Consider the following 16,217-nt stretch of genomic DNA (forward strand, 5'->3'; position numbering starts at 1 on the left):
ACAGCCCAGTTGGCCTTTGGAGCCAAGCTGCCTCATTTCCCATGGCTTTGAGCCCTCCTGTGGGCACATCCCCAGCTCCAGTCTCCCTCAGCACGCCAGATGCCAGTTGGTGTTCCCAAAGAGCTATGGTATCAGTGCCCAGCACTCTTTTCAATTAAAGAATATCTTTAAAACATTTGAAAGGAAGTGTATTGCTTTTTTCTGATTATCAAGGAGGCACACTGCATGCAGAAAATTTGACCAACACTAAAAGGTGTAACTCAAAAAACCAAGTAGGAGCTACGATTCTGCCTGCTATCCAGAAATAACCATGGCTGTTTTATGAAATTCTTCATAGTTTTTAATCCTGTACCACAGTCACTTCTACAGTTGGAATGCTCTTAAACATACTATCAGGCATTCCATTTTTTTTCTCTTAACAATATTTTGTGAATATTTTCTCATATCATTTAATGGTCCATGCAACCTTGTTCTGATATGTGTGTGTGTGTATGTGTGTGTGTGTGTGTTTGTGTGTGTGTGTACATATATACACTATGCTTTCTAGTAATTTCTTCCATAATTTAAAATTTCCCTTAGATAGAGAACCATTCAGGGTTTCTGTATAACATCAATCCTCTTTATATTTTGATGTATTACTCCTTATTCTGGGCTTTTCTAGGCCTCATTGCATTGTCTTCATGTTTTATTTTTTACACCAAAGCTTAAAAAAGTGAAATAATGAAGTACTTATAGGAAAAGTGATAGTCACCCCTCTATCTTTTTACCACCAAAAAGTCGGTTGTCTTCTGAGAAGATAATTTTTTTTTTTCTTCAAGTTCATCTATCAGGACTGTTTAAATTTGCACATCACAGGAAAAAAAAACAGCTATGTTGGTTAGGACTAGCTTTACTAAATATAATGAAAGACACATAATTCAGACACTTTACCATTTCTTTTCTCAGGGAAAAGAAGCTTGAAGACAGGCAGTCAGTCTTTGCTATGTAAGCTCCACGTTTTAGGGACTTAGGCTTTGCTAGTTTTTTGCTTCCTCTTGGCTTCTATCTTCATGGTTCCAAAATGCCTATTGCTGCTCCTCACTCCACAAGAAGGTATAAGGATCAAAAGAAATATGGCATGCCCCTGGCATATCAAGAAGCTTGAAGGCATTTTCCCAAAAGTTCCCTATAGCACATCTCTTTAAATTTCATTGGCCAGAGCTCAGCTGTGTGCTAGGAGGCAGGGAATGTAGTTATTTATTCGGAATCAGTGCACTATTGAATAAAATTAAGGTTTTGTCATTCATAGATGTAGATGAAGAATATTTGGCAGGCCCTTAAAAACTGCTTTACATAACTGAATAGTTCAAGGGTTATCTACGGCTTCAGGTATAGTTTGATCCAGCAGATGATAACATCATCTGGACTTTAGTTCCATTTCTCAGAGATTCACACTCATCCTTTTCATGCACTGTTTTACCCCCAGTCTGGGTGTCCCTACAAGGGCAGAGATGGCTGTGGAATTTCCTGTGATTGTATCCTTATATCTCACTGTACCGAGAGGGTGGGAGATGTACTTTTCTGAGACTGATTAGGGGAAAGCAAAAACTGTTTCTTCCCAGACTCCCGGTTAAGTCTCTCTGTGTATCATTGGCCCAGATTGGACCACTTGCTCATGCCTGGATCGATCATTATGAAAACAACACTTAAATCATTATGACATTATAAATGTTGTCCCGGAAGGCCCAAATGATATGCTCAGTTACATTACCTTTCTAAGTGGTCAAAAAACACAAGTCTGTGTCATTCAAGTTCAAAGCTTTTAAGCACCATCAAACATCTTTACCATTTCTGTAAGTTTCCTAGACTCCAATTTGAACTAATTTGCATCTTTTCGTTTCTTTGTGTTTTGATGTCTCTTCCGTGCTCAGCCAGGCCAAATTAGACCACATACTCTGGGCTGACATGCAAAACTGAGGACTTGCTAGCTTACAAAGGATAATTAAAGCAAGCCTTGTGGATGAAAGAGTCTGGGGGCCTGGAGAGAGTGAAAGAAGAGGAAGGGCTGTGACATTTAAGTGTTCGCCGGAGAAGGAGCTGGCACAAGAGACTGAGCTTTCAAATCTCAGCATCAGAGAGAATCATTGAGCTGAGAGAGTGGCAGAGGTGATGTTGAACCTCGCACCTGGAGCAGGGGTTCTTGCTTCAGCATTCCTGGCAGATGGTAGCCAGCCAGTGCTTTGGTACCTCCAGTGCTAGACGGCTCCAAATGTGGAGACAGTCTTACACCCGCTGAATTGTTTCTATCTAATATCCTGGACCCTGTTCCGCTTTCTCGTGCCTCAGAAATCTGGCCTGTTTTATTGTTTCCCTCTGCATAACTGCTCTTAACATTGTAGGAGATAGTGAAGCCCCAATACATATAATGTCATCAACTGTTCATGTTGTTTATACCTTATTGTTGTTAACGTTATAATTTCTGTTCCATGGCTGCTCACAGCAAAGCCTTCGAAGTCAGAGAGCCTGAATTCCCATCTTGGCCCCGCCACTTTTTAACCATGTCATGTTCCATCAATATCAAGTTCCTAAACCTTTCTCAGCACAGTGATTAGCAAATAGTATGCGCTCCATAAATATTTGTTATGTAATAATAAAATAATGACTACAACAGTAATAAATGCCCTGAGCTCCATTTTCCATGTATGCCCGATTAACTTGCCCAATATATTGAAATTATCTCTGTCCAGCCCTATCTCCTCTAGCTGGCTCTGAGAGATTTACAGAGAGGGATCTATCTTCTTATTTTTCATATCCCCATGGTGGAGCATGGGGCCTGCTACATAGAAAACTAGTAAATCTTTTGCAGGACAGACATGTGTCAACTCCTTAGTACCCAGGTTGCCCTCTTTAAACATGAAATGTTAGGTCAAACCATCATTAAGCAACCTATTGTAAGTGCCCCTTATTCTCTGTAGGAGACCCCAAAGGAACACCACACACGCACCCCCAAACCAAACATGTCAGCCATACTTACTTGTCCCTGTCTGCTCTGACCCCTTGCATCACAAAGATCCTATCATGAGACCACCAATGCCCGTGCTAGGGCCGGGGCTTAGAATGACCTGCCTCTCCAAATGCCAGGACATGGCCTTCTCCCCAGGTCTGAGCCCAGCTTTATTAGTTGGGCCCTGAACACACAATCTTGACTTGTGCTTCATGTCTCATGAATTTTTCCTGAATGTCCCTACTGGTTTTTGCTTTTGACTATCTATAGCTCAAACCAGTCCAAGGAATCTGGTGGGGTGAGAGGCCATTCCACATCTGCCCACTTTCCTTATTGCAGCCACTTCTGCCCTCTTTCAAGCTTCGTCTCTTAGTGACAGGATAAAAGCTTCCAAGTTTCTGCATGGGACTAACTTGTAAGGGGGGGGAGGATGGGTAGTAGGGAGGAGGACTAGATTTGTTCATATTAGCCAAAGCTAGTAAAACATGTCCCATTAAATTTACCCTAAGGGCGCCTGGGTGGCTCAGTGGGTTTCACATCTGCCTTTGGCTCAGGTCATGATTCCAGGGTCCTGGGATCGAGTCCTGCATCAGACTCTGCTTAGCAGGGAGCCTGCTTCTCCCTCTCCCTCTGCCTGTCTCTGTCTCTCATGAATAAATAAATAAAATCTTTTAAAAGAATTAATTTATCCTGAAATACCCCTATCTACGTTAAAACTCAGTGTTGCCATAACCTGAATGTGGTGGTGGTCATATAATTCTATACATTTGCCCAGACTTACAGAACTCCACACCAAAAACAAAAATAAAAAAAAACAAACAAACAAGAAACCCAGTGAATTTTACTACCTATAAATTAAGAAATGATTTGTAAACCTTCAGTCGTGCTAGAGTTTTGCCCGGCAGGTCACATGCTGTCTGTCTCCCTGATCCAGTTGTCCTCGGACACTTTATTTTCTCATTTTCCTTCTGGATAGACTAAATATTCATTTACTTGATTTTTATTGATACTAAAACATGAATTCGTTAATGGCCTTTTCAAATGTAAATAGATTAAACCCAACAATATCAGGAAGACTAGAGGACAAAGAACAGCTAAACACAAAAAAGGGCCAGAGCCTCTTATCAGGACGTGATAACTCTGCTGGGTCACTCTTTATCGGCCTCTATTCTTCGCTGCTTCAGGCGTTGGCCTTTCAGTGTTCAAAGAGCTGGTTCATAAAGACTTTGCCACATAGCAAGTTATTAAGAACACTCTATCTTGAATTTATGTGGTCTCATATTCTCTTGCCTAATCCTGTTAATTCCCTTTAGACTAGACTGACTTCCGGGCACCTCTTTCCGGGTGAGAGGCAGCGGGAGGCTTTTCTCGTCCTTCCGTGGTTCCTCTCCCACCGTTTGGTTTCTGACACAGGAAGTCAGTGCATCTGAACCACCTGTTCTGTTTCCCAATGCCTCCTGCAGCTGAGTCTACTTCTCCTGAAGCCACAGTCTCCCGTAGAAGTGAGAGATCATACTTTCATCCACGGGGATGTGAGTTCTTTTGGCCCCCAGGGGCCCTCGGTTCCTAGAAGCACGCTCACCGCTTGGAAGCATGAAAGCTCTGGATGCAAATTCAGATGTCTGGGTCGTTCTCCCATTTGTCAGCTCTTACCAAGGGAGTGTCTACTCTAGGTCAGGTTCTTTCTCAAGTGCAGAGTCTCTTGCGTCTAGCAGCTTATATTTTACTGGGGAGGCAGAAAGTAAGCAGGTAAAAAAATCTATCAATGAATCAGTTACAGACGGAGACGAGGGCCATTCGTTATATAAACAGTGCCAGGACAGAAAATCACAAGACGGGATAAGGGGTCAAGAGGAAACCATGCTGTAAGAGATATTAAGGTTGAACCAGAGGAGAAGCCTTTCAGGTCTACAAAACAGTAAGTGCAAGACCCGGGCCAGAGAGGGCGGTCTCTGAGCAGAGTCCTGAAGAGTCCTGTGGCTGGAGCACAGTGGGAGAGGAGGGCGCTGTGAGCTGCGCTGCCTGGGCAGAGGGGGCAGAGTCCAGGAGGACAAGGGCTGAGCCCCAGGACCTCTCATAGGGTCTGAGCTGGGTTTGGGGCACGGGAGATAATCATGCAGTCCAGGACGTGGTACAAAATGAGAATAAACATGGCCCTCTCAGGGAGATCCCGCTCTTGCAAACAACAAATTGCTGAGCCTTCTCCGTTTCAGAACTGCATTTAGAGAAAGTTTTGTTCAAACTTGTTCCCCTGACACAGAACGGTTGTCTATACAGTCAACTGAGGACTCCTGTGAATGATCCGTGTGCCTGTGGATTCCACTGTGTCTTGTGCTAGGCTCTCACTTATTCTGGGTAGTTGGTTAAAATGAAACCAGGCTGGCCTGGCTTCATGACTAGGAAGGGTATCCACAGTTTGGTTTCCGTGCCTTTGCAACTATGTTAAAACTCTTTGTTCAACTGTTTAAATTTTTAGCAGCAGTTAAGTGGATGGAAGGTATGCAGACTTCAAGTTTGTGAGTGCGAAGGGGAACACTGATTTATTTCAGCAATTTGGATTTGGAATTTAATTTCCATCTTCTCGGAACAAAGAAGAGCTCTCTGTCTACTTTCTCTCTCTCTCTTTTTCACACACTTGTAATGAAGACAGCCAAAGTGAAAGAAGCTTAATACAAACTTTGAGACTTTGAAGATGACCCCCATAGTGTGGCGCTGATAAGATATTCACCGCACGGCCGGCTGTTGGGCAGTAAGTACACCAGAAGATATGTGTACCCCACAGGTCAAGTGTAGACAACCAGAAGAGAAAAACAGTATGTATTTGTTTCTGCAGACTGGAAGAAGTTAACCAAAGAAAACCTCAACATTATTCAAGTTTATCAATGTCCTAATAGAACTGAGGACTTCCTCATCTCCTCTGAGCTGTGTGTTGGGCCTGGTAGCTCCTCTGAGCTTTTCATGCTGGAGAGTTCCTGGATGAGAAATCGGGCCTGGATGCTGGAACAGTATGTGGCAGGGGCCGGCAGTGGCCGCTTATTATCCTCACACTGCCAGCGGCCCTTTTATCTTTCTAGCAGCATCCCAAATTTACTGGGGCAATAAAATCTCCCCCATAGCATAGTCTTGGTGGAAGGACCTGATGCTTTCTCTCCTTCATCTGTGATTCAGAATGGGTGAAAGAGGAGACACAAAGCTAGGCTTGGCCAGTCTGGGGTATATTCCAGTGACTTTGACCTTGGGTGAGTGGCCCAAGGATGGAGACTGGTGGAGGCCATTCCCTGTGTCAGGACGGATGGCACACCATTCTGATGGAGTTTTTCTGTGACGCAGTTAGTGTGCTTTTTGCGTCTTGGTTTTCTGGAGTTTTGTGGGTAACTGCTTCTCTAAGCCTGGCTCCCAGCATCTTGGGGATTCTGTGAGATTTTGGATAGTATTCCAACAATTTCCCTTTGGCTTACATTAGCTAAAGTCCTTTCCTGTTGCTTGCTACCAAAGGCCTTAAATGAGAGGGTACAATAAATATTCCTAGAGTGAATGGATTAGTAGAATGAAGACAGGCCTGGGCTGTATTTCAAGCCTTTTGTGACTTTGTTTTTGTCGTAATCAGAGAATTATCTGTAGATAGATTTTCTTGGAACTTGGAAAAATACTGAAGTTTTATATAACTTTCCTTCTGGAGGCAAAGCTAGTTTTAAAAATCATTGAACCTAACTTCTAAATATATGCTTGTCGTATGGTGGTTAGCAAATACAGGTAAGCATAACAAAGAATGTAAAAATATTCACATGAATCTTTCTATATAATAGATACCAATAGACAAAATCATGTTTAATGCCTGGATGGTATCTCATGGTAGAGATAATATATTTAGCTAATCTCCTATTGTTGGACATTTGGGTTATTTCCAATTATTTACTCTTATAAAAGATCTTCATAACATGTTCTTAGGTTATCGTTGTGCACATAGACTTAATACCCTTTAGGACACATTTTAAGAAACAGAAGTGCTGGGCCAAAGAGTTTGCATGTTTATAATGATTTTACTTGAAGTAATAGCCCTTTAAAAATAGGACTGATTTTTAAAAAATAGCCCTTTTATTGTGGCATTCTTTTTCAGTAAAAGCAAAACAAAACCAGAAACAAACAAACATTAAATAAAGGAAAGAAAAAGTCTACGGTTCAAGCCATGCATCAGCTCACTCTATTTAAAACCACATTGCATTAACGGAGGTGTTTCTATCGATCACCCCAACTGAATAGAGACAGATGGTGCAAGAAATATTTATTAATAGCCTGTCTGCTCAACATAATCAGACACTGCACTTGCTTTCCTATCCATCCACTCAAAGCAGTTATTGGGTCCCTACTATGTGCCCGGCACCATGCTAGGGGTTGGGACACAGAAAGGGAGGTAAGACCCGGTCTCCACCTTGGAGGCTCTTACCATCCAGTGAGTCGTGCAGACCCAGAAATAACTTGCAAATCAGCACAGTGTGGCGGTAACTGCTACAATGAGAGATGAACATGGTGTTGTGAGAGCAGAGAGCCAGGAGCAGTTTCGACCTGAGCATTTGGAGTCCTGTCCTCAGTCTTATTCCCCATCTCTCCCATTAGAAAACACCATTTGACATGGAAAATATACGTGGACAAATATGAAGTTCTGGAGAATCAAAGGGAGGGATCAGGAACGGCTCCATGGAACCCACATGCACTAGAAAGTGTCAGGGCTGGCAATGTCGCAGCAGAAGGTGGAGGGGGTGGGGGCACTCTGGAGAGGACATTGTACACCAGGACAGATGACAGAAGAAAAGAAGGTGTACAGGGAACAGACAGAGCTCTTGAAAGCCAAGGTTTTGGGTAGAGCAAGGTGGTTGAAAATAGGATTGCTGTTCATAGCAAGATAAGGCATTGGCGTGCCCCTTCGTAAATAAAAGGGATGCACTGTGATTAGTTAGTTGTTGCTAATGCAATAAGTTATTTAGTGGGTTAAAGCAACCCAAATTTATTGTTGCCATATACTGCTCTAGCTTAGAAGTCTTGACATGAATCTCATTGCATGAAAATCAAGGCGTCCACAGGGTTACCCTTCTTTCTGGAGACTTGAGAGGAGCATCTGTTTCCTTGCCTTCCCCAGCCTCTGGAGGCCATCTGCATTCCTTGTCTTGGGATGCTTTCTTCTGTCTTCAAGTCCAGTAACAGCTGCTCAAGTCTTTCTCAGCTCATCATTCTGATCTCCTTTTGTGCCTCTTGCTTCTACTTTTATGGACACATGAGGGACCCACCTATACAATCAAGGATAATCTCCCATCTCAAGGCCCTTAACTTAATCATAAATGCAAAATCCCTTTTGCCCTGCGAGGTAACATAGACACAGGTTCTGGGGATTAGGACATGGTTATCTTTGGGAAGCCGCTTTCTGCCTTCCCAGGGCATTAGGTTTTAGCGCTCAGGAGTGACAAACCACTGGGATCTGCCCGAGGGAAAGCATTCTGGCTGATACCAGGAACGAGGATGGGCTGGAGGGCAGAGACCAGGTGGAAGGTCCTTTTTATGATTCCAGAAAAAAATGTGACTGCCCAGTGGGAATAGGAAGGAAAGGACAGATGCCTGTGGCAGAGTGGGGATAGACTCTCTGGGCACTGGAGAGTGATTGAGTGGAGAGAGGGGAGAAAAAGAACAGAGGTGCAGTGGTTCAAGATGACTCAGGCGGTGAGCTCCCATGAGTGTGAGGATAATGGGGTCATTTATCAAGAGTATTTGGTTTAGGGCAGCAGCGTAGTGATAAATTTAAGTTCAGACCTTATTATCATTAGAGAAATAACTTACAGCTTTTCCATTGTTCGATTGCGAATGAATAAAGATTCAAGACCTATCCATGCGAGGGAGAAAAGTAATGGGTGGGAAACACTGGGAGTGAGAGGTGTTGAGACACAGACAGGGCACAAAGAAGGTTAAGAAGAGATGTACAGACCAACGGAAAATGTCCAAATGTCCAACGGAAAAAGGGAGAAAGAAGAAGGAAAAAGTGTATGAGTTAAGATGGGGAAGAAATACAGACTGTGAGGAAGACAGACAGGCATGGTAAAAGAAGGGAGAAATGAGAGGCATATCAACGGAGAGATATGCTGAGAAAGGGACCAGCTCAAGTTTCTGGCATGAGTAGTTTGGTTAATTTAAATTTCCAGTTCACTCGGGGTTTGCTCATAATTATAAGTTAATAATTTTAAAGAGAGTCTTGGAAGATTTATTTGCTTTCAGAGGTTAATTACTGTCACAGCTTCCCTGTTTTGTCAGGCTTCCTGGCAGCCTCAGTGGTCCTTGTGGGGGTGAATTGTGGGCCCCCCCCACCCCAGGCTTCCTTCCCTTTCTCCCCAAAGGCAGACGACCCTCTTTGCACCTTCTCAGCATGACTTGCTTAACTCCTGAATTGTTTCCTCCCTAGGATTTGAGGGCATTGTCAGACATATTGAGGAAAAATGTTTTGCATTCTACCAGAGTTGCTCACAGATAATGACATCTCACTGAGTGACACACAGGCCGGAACTCTGGTAAGTCTCAACACGGCCTGCGCGTTTCTGGTTCCCATTTTACAGATGGAGCCCAGAGGCTCTACCCGGGATCTAACCAGGTGCTCAAGGTCACCAGTAGACGGAGCTGGGAGAACAAGCTACTTCCAGATCAGGGAAGCCAAGAGTGGACTGACACTCTTGGGCAGGATTCCTTACGAAGATTTCAGGCCAATGAAACGCTGCCTCTGGAAAACTTGGGAGCCCTCTATCTCGGGCGCTAAAGAGCTCACTCTGAACCCTGCTCGCAAACTAACCCAGCTCTGGGCAGAGTCAGAGGCATGAGAAGGAAGTAAGCTATCCGGGGTTAGGATTTCCCCTGGCACGGGTACCACCAGCGCCTTCAGCTTTTATATTTATTTATTCTCTTCCCAGAGGGGAGACGGGCACTCAGAGAGGTTAACCAACTTGCCCAAGGTCACCCAGCAGCCAGCGCGGCCAGGGGCAACCCTCAGGCAGGGGAGGTGCCCGCGCCCAGCCCAGGGGGGCAAGGTCCCGGCAGCCGCCTCAGCGCCCACTCCGGCGTGCGCCTCGCACCCGTCGCCGTCGCCGCTCCCGGGGCGGGGGTGGGGGGGTGGTGCGCCGGGGCTGGGGGCGTGGAACCCGCGCAGCCCTGCCCCGCTGGCCGGGGAGAAGGACGATGCGCGGCGCGCCCAGGTGAGCGGGGGTCGGGGCCGGCACCTCGGGGTCCAGCCACCGCCGCCGCCACAGCCCCGCGTCCGCGCCGCGCGCCCGCCGGCCTCCCGGCGCGGGGGCTGGAGCCGGCACCCGAGGGGGCGGCGGGGAGGGCGCAGGCAGCGGCTGGGAGCGCGGCGGCGGCAGAAGCTCGGCTCGGCGGCTGGGGGTGGCCGCTGCACCGTGTCGGGCGCCTGGCTCCCTCGCCTCGGGCGGCGGGTAGGTGAGGCGGCGGCGGGCGCGCGGAGCCGGGGCCCTGGGAGCCCACGTGTGTGGGCGGGGGCGCGACGGGGGCTGGCGGGAGCCGGCGGGAGCCGGGAGACCGCGCCCGGCCGGAGGGGTGGGCGTTGTGGCGGCCCCCGGGTGCGGAGGGTGGCGGGTGGTGTGGTGCAGGTCCCGTCTCTGGCGTGGGACCGCCGCGGGCTCGGAGCCCGTGCCCTGCGCTTGTGTGTGTGAGTACTTGTGAAACTGCCCGTTTGTGCACTGTGTGTGTGTGTGTGTGTGTGTGAGAGAGAGAGAGAGAGAGAGAGAGAGAGAGAGAGGCGCGTAACGTAGCGCATCCATAACCGTGTATGTAACTGGATACGTGTGTGTGGACTGGAAGCGTGGTCCTGGGTGTGTGGCCGAGAGGGTGTAACTCCGTCTCACTGCGTGTGTCTGTATGTGACAAGACAGGGAGGTTCTCGGTGCATACCTGGCTGCGCGTGTGAGTGACCGCGAGTGTGTGGGCTCGCTGTGCGGCATGAAGCGTTCACGGTCACTGCCAGGACTAGCTTCCTGCGGTTGTCTTTCACAGAATCCCAATCCTGGTTTCAGGAGCATTTCCCCTCAGCGTGCTCCCCAGCGGCGTGTGGCACTGTGCTGTTAGCTGCCTTTGGAAGAAGTGGCTGTGGAGCCCAAGAGGTGATGGCCCGCAGAGGTGGACAGGTCATGGCCACCAGCTCTTCTTCCTATAGTGCAAGGTTAAAGAGAAAATGTGGGCTTGATTTCCCATTTGGTGCATTAAACTGAACCAGAAAATGTTTCCTAGGTGGGCTTTGATGGAAGGACACCGAGGCAGGCTTGCCCTTCTTGTCCTTCTAGTCTAGATACCGCAGAGACGGGCTCCCTGGGTGGGCTCCTCCCCCCAACCCCCAGTGTCCGCCTGGTCCTCCGGTGGAACTTCGGGCTCCACGGTGAGGGAGGAGGAGCTGCTGTGTGCTGCTGGTGAGCACAGGTGGTGAAGGGAAAGGACACCGTGACGGATGCCGTGCCCTAGAAAGAAGGAAAAAGTCAGGACAGGGGATGAGATTCATTCGGTTCTGAGAAGCAGCTTTCACCCAGGAATGGATGAGGTGGAGAAAATTATTAAAAAGTAAAGAGAGTGCTCAGCATTCTCAAGTCGTTTTTTAAAATCTATTTTTTTAATCTATTTTTCCTTCCCATCCACCCTTACCCTAAACTTTCTTGTGTCTGCATCACTCCCCGCGCTCACCCTGAGAAATGCTGCGAGCATCATCAATATGGTGCCTTTGAACAGGTCGCCCTTTCTGCCCCCAAACTGGTGCACTTCTGAGCTCACGGGAGCTTGGGGGTGTGTTTACTTTAGTGCCTGTTGAGCACGTGGAGGGCCCAGAGGAAAGTGGTGCTCTTGGTTCCTCTGATTTATCTGGATTTTATTCCTTAAAACCGGTCCTTATAGGGGTCACAGTGCCCTCACCACCAACAAGCGGATTGTATTTCCTTCCACTGGACTTCTCTTGGGCCCCCTGACACTGTTCATCGCCTTATCCCCTTCCCCAAGTTCTCTGATGGAAGGAGAGCACTGGAAACCCAGCAGAAGCAACCTGCTCCCCACCTCCTGACCCTCCCCCACCCTCTGTTATTGAACCACCAGCTGTGCTCCAAGTCACTCTGGCTGGGAACTGAAGTCACCTCATTGTATCTCCCCTTCATCATTGGAGGCCACAGCTGCGGGATCAGTGGGCGGGGCTTACCCGTTTTCTCTCAGTACTTCTTCAGTCTAATTTTGTTTGCTTTTTTTATTCCCACGGACACCCCCTTATCAGATGAACCCTACATTCAGGGATTTCCAGAGGTAGGAACAGCTGAAGACTGTGATCACTGAAAAAATGCCAAGCACATGCCCAGAGGAGACCCTTGATACTATTGCTATCTGACTAATAGGTTAAGTAAGTTCTTTGGAAGGATCTGGACGTTCTGAAGCTGGTAGCTTCCTGTGACCTAGATGGAGTCTCTGGGCCTTTCTTAATTTTAGTTTCTTTATCTGTGAAATGTGATAGAAGATTTCAACTGGAATCTCATTCCTAGATCACTTCCTAAGGTTTCTTCCAGCTTTACAAGTCTCTGATTGTGATTGGTGTTCCTTCAGTGAGAAACATGTCCCTTGGTGACTTAATGGTTGTCTTCCAATACCTAACCATCTTTTTTTTAAGTTCCATGTGTCCTCAGGGAAAGGATCCTGGCAAAAGGGTGAAAGGTGGAAACACTATTGACTTAAATTTGTGGTTGAGGGTCAACTGCCCACATTAAGCCTTTGGCTTGAAGGGGTCTTAGAGGTCATCTATTCTCATGTCCCATCAAGTGCCAGAATCTTCCATGCCATCACCTTTTTGAAAATTGAAAAAGTGTGTTAAGTCTTATTAAGAAAACTTCACATAATGTTGTAATTCAGGGTTTCTCAGATCTTTGTGCTATTGACATCTTGGATTAGATAATTTTTTGTTGTTGTTGTGAGGCACTGTGCTGTGCATCACCAGCTGGTTAGCAGCGTCTCTGGTGCCCATTAAATGACTAAAGCAACCACCCATTGTGACGACAAAAATGTGCCCGTGGGGAACAAAATCTTTTCCTACCTCCAGTCCCTGTTGAGAATCACCGCTGTAATTCAAACACAAGTCTTGCGGCCTTGTACCCAAATACCTCCTGACAAAGTAATTTAATAAGTCGTTGAAGTGGTGTGTTGCTAGCTGCTTTTCTACCCGCTCCCAGCTTTATCACCCTCACACATTTACCTTTATCTTGTCTGGTTTCTCACTGCCTTGTTGCTATGCCTGGAAATGCTCAAGATGTTGCTCAAGGCTGAGAAGCATTTTGGAGACATTATCATAATAATCCTAATAGCTCACATTAATCCAGCCCTTATTTTGTGCCAGGCACAGTTCTAAATGCTTTACGTGGATGATCTCATTTAATCTTCATTAAGAGTCCCGTGAGAGAGATACTTTTATTCCCCCCGCCCCTTGGCAGAGATGAGGTAACTCAGACTTTGAGAGGTGGGGTAAGGTGTTCTGAGTCCTCTGAGCTGTGAAGCAGGTGAGCTGGGTCTGACTCTGGAGTCTCTTCTGAGCCCCCACACTAAACTATGAATGGGATCTTGACATTACAGGGTGGAAATGAATTGAAACAGCTCCTAGTTTGGTTTGTAGAACCGAGTCTGCTTCTAAGAAAGCTAGAAACTGAAGTTGGCAGTTGCGTTCACTTGAAATAATGTCATTTCTCCCTTTTTCTTCTCCTGGCTCTTTGTCATTCATGTTATTCAGAAAGAGCTACAAAGTTTAAGCAGGGGAAGAGAGGTGGTAGCAGGGCTGGGTACACTGGGAGCTGAGGGGGCTCCGGGGAAAGGAAAGATGGAGAAAAAGGAGCAAACAATGGAGGAGGCATTTCATTTTCCAGTAGGTTCTTACCGTCATGGAAACTTTAGCTATCTCTTTAGTCCCCACAGCTGAAGTTGCCATATTTCTATCAACTCCCTCCTTCTGTCTTCTTAGCCTGTTCTCTTGATCTTCCGTGCTGCATAATATTTTCTTGCTACTGAGGCAGTAGGTGAACACATTGGGACAGAAGAACATAAAATGCAGTGTAAATGGCCACCAAGCAGGCTCATTGCTAGGGTGAGAATGACGACCTTACCCAATACTGTTAAGCTTGACAGTCCAAGGCTGACTGAGAAGGCTGACTCGTGCTTCTAAGCCCCTGTATCAACAAAGTCACAGGGTGGATAGCTGCCAGCAAATAAAGCCGAGAGCTTTGGTTTTGCAAGCTTTGCAGATTGGTTAAGACAGCGGTTCTCAAACTTTGGTGAGCTCCAGAATCATCTGTAGGATGGGCTGAAACACAGATGGCTGGTTCCCATCTCTAGAAGTTCTGATCCAGTGCTTCTGGTTTGGGGTCTGAGAATTTGTATTTCTGGCCACAATCTCAGATGATGCTGATGCTACTGGTCCGTGACCCACAGCATGAGGACCACAGGGTAAGGGCTGAGAGAACTGAATAGTGCTCACAACCCACCCACCTGAAATGTTTTAATAATAAAAGCCTTTGCCTTTTCTGAGCTATGGTACTTCTAGGTTAGGTTAATTTTTTTTTTAAGATTTTATTTATTTGACAGAGATCACAAGTAGACAGAGAGGCAGGCAGAGTGGGGGAAGCAGGTTCCCTGCTGAGCAGGGAGCCCAATGTGGGACTCGATCCCAGGACCCTGGGATCATGACCTGAGCCGAAGGCAGAGGCTTTAACCCACTGAGCCACCCAGGCACCCCTAGGTTAGGTTAATTCTAATCTTAGATCTTTTTGCACTCCCTACTTCTTACACAGCCCCATGGCTACTTCTGTTGGAATGATAAAATCCCTCATTACTCATAGGATAATCCAAATGAAAGTAACTGCTACCAGTTACTTTCTGGACCAGTCCCTCTTAGATTAAGAAAGGTTTCTTATCTGTCCATCCAGCTTTGGTATCCTTGTAGTTGCTTCGCATTTTTTTTTCCCTGTGTTCAGACCAACATTAGCCCAACCAAGAAGCCCAACAGAAACTCAAGTCAGAACATTTATATGTGACCGACGACATTTAAAAAAAAATCTTGATCAGTTTTTCTTTTCAAACCAGATTTCAAGCTCCATCAACCCATTCCTTCTTCTTGACACAAATGTTGCCTCTTCTTGCACAACCACACATCCCCACCTGAACAAGGTGGCTCCAAGTAGCGGGTCAGAAAGATCTAGTGGTTGTGAAGCTCAGAAACTCATTATTTAAATAATGTTCATTGAATGTTTGCCGGGTGCCACGGCATTGTGTACACCTGGCCATCTTGGATTTGTATACCAAAACCCTGGGAGAAGGTAGGTGTTTCTCATTTACAGACAGAGAAACCAAGGCCTGGAAACTTGAAGAAAACTCTTATGTTAGTTAGGATAATTGTATTATGAAATATGTATATTAGTGGACCCATAATAAGAGGCAATATTGGCTTGCTTTGGCAAAACTTGGAAATTATTGGGAGGATAAAGAAGCTTTTCTCATGTATTCAGGGAACTAGACCCAAGGAAGAATGAGAATCAAGACATCAACAGAGAACTCAGCTCTGGGAGCTCACGGCCCTTTCTCCATGGCTTTGCCAGGGATGTGACCCACTCCCAAGGGTGCATCTCTCAGTTCTAACTCTCAGCAGTGAGAATTGGACTGGCCCAGTCATTTATGGGCAAGTAGGCTCAGCAGAAGCATCGTTGCCACAGGTCTCCCTGCTGGAGTGGTAGATATTGCTGTTATAAGTGGTTTGGTGGACACTGGGATGAAGGTCTCCTGCATCACACAACTAGTGTGACGGAGACAAAATTTGATCTTAGGTTTGACTATAGCCAGTGCTTTTCTCCTACAAAGGGATGCCTGATAGAGAAACACATTAATTTGGGAGGTAATAAAGATGACCTGTTTTTATTTTCAAGGTCCCCCCATGTGCGGCACTCCTTGCACGGGGCCCTGCTGCTTCCATTTGTGCATACCTTTTGGTTTCTGAGACGTCTGTGGCTGCATCCTGGCTCCTCTTTGTCCCTCTGATTTCTCTGCCATGTGGCCCGGCTTCTCCTTCTGCTCATGCGTGTCAGGCTCTGGCTCACCTAGCATCGCTCCGACTCACAGATCGTTGAAGCTGAGGGGATCGATCATCTTGTCTTGTCTTTTATCCATACAGTAAATAATACTGATAATATAGGCC

At 46.4% G+C, this 16,217-nt stretch overlaps 1 protein-coding gene across 1 annotated transcript in view; it reads left to right on the top strand.

Annotated features, from left to right (window-relative positions):
* The first annotated feature begins 10,177 nt into the window (after positions 1–10,177).
* The window catches only part of HTR4 (5-hydroxytryptamine receptor 4), a 176,538-nt gene continuing 170,498 nt past the window's right edge, over positions 10,178–16,217 (top strand). Inside the window, exon 1 of the mRNA XM_044231892.1 lies at positions 10,178–10,206. The gene's annotated coding sequence lies outside the window, so the exon portion shown is untranslated. The remainder of the gene's footprint in view (positions 10,207–16,217) is intronic.

Source organism: Neovison vison, chromosome 1 (assembly GCF_020171115.1).
Source record: "Neovison vison isolate M4711 chromosome 1, ASM_NN_V1, whole genome shotgun sequence".
Lineage (NCBI taxonomy): Eukaryota > Metazoa > Chordata > Mammalia > Carnivora > Mustelidae > Neogale > Neogale vison.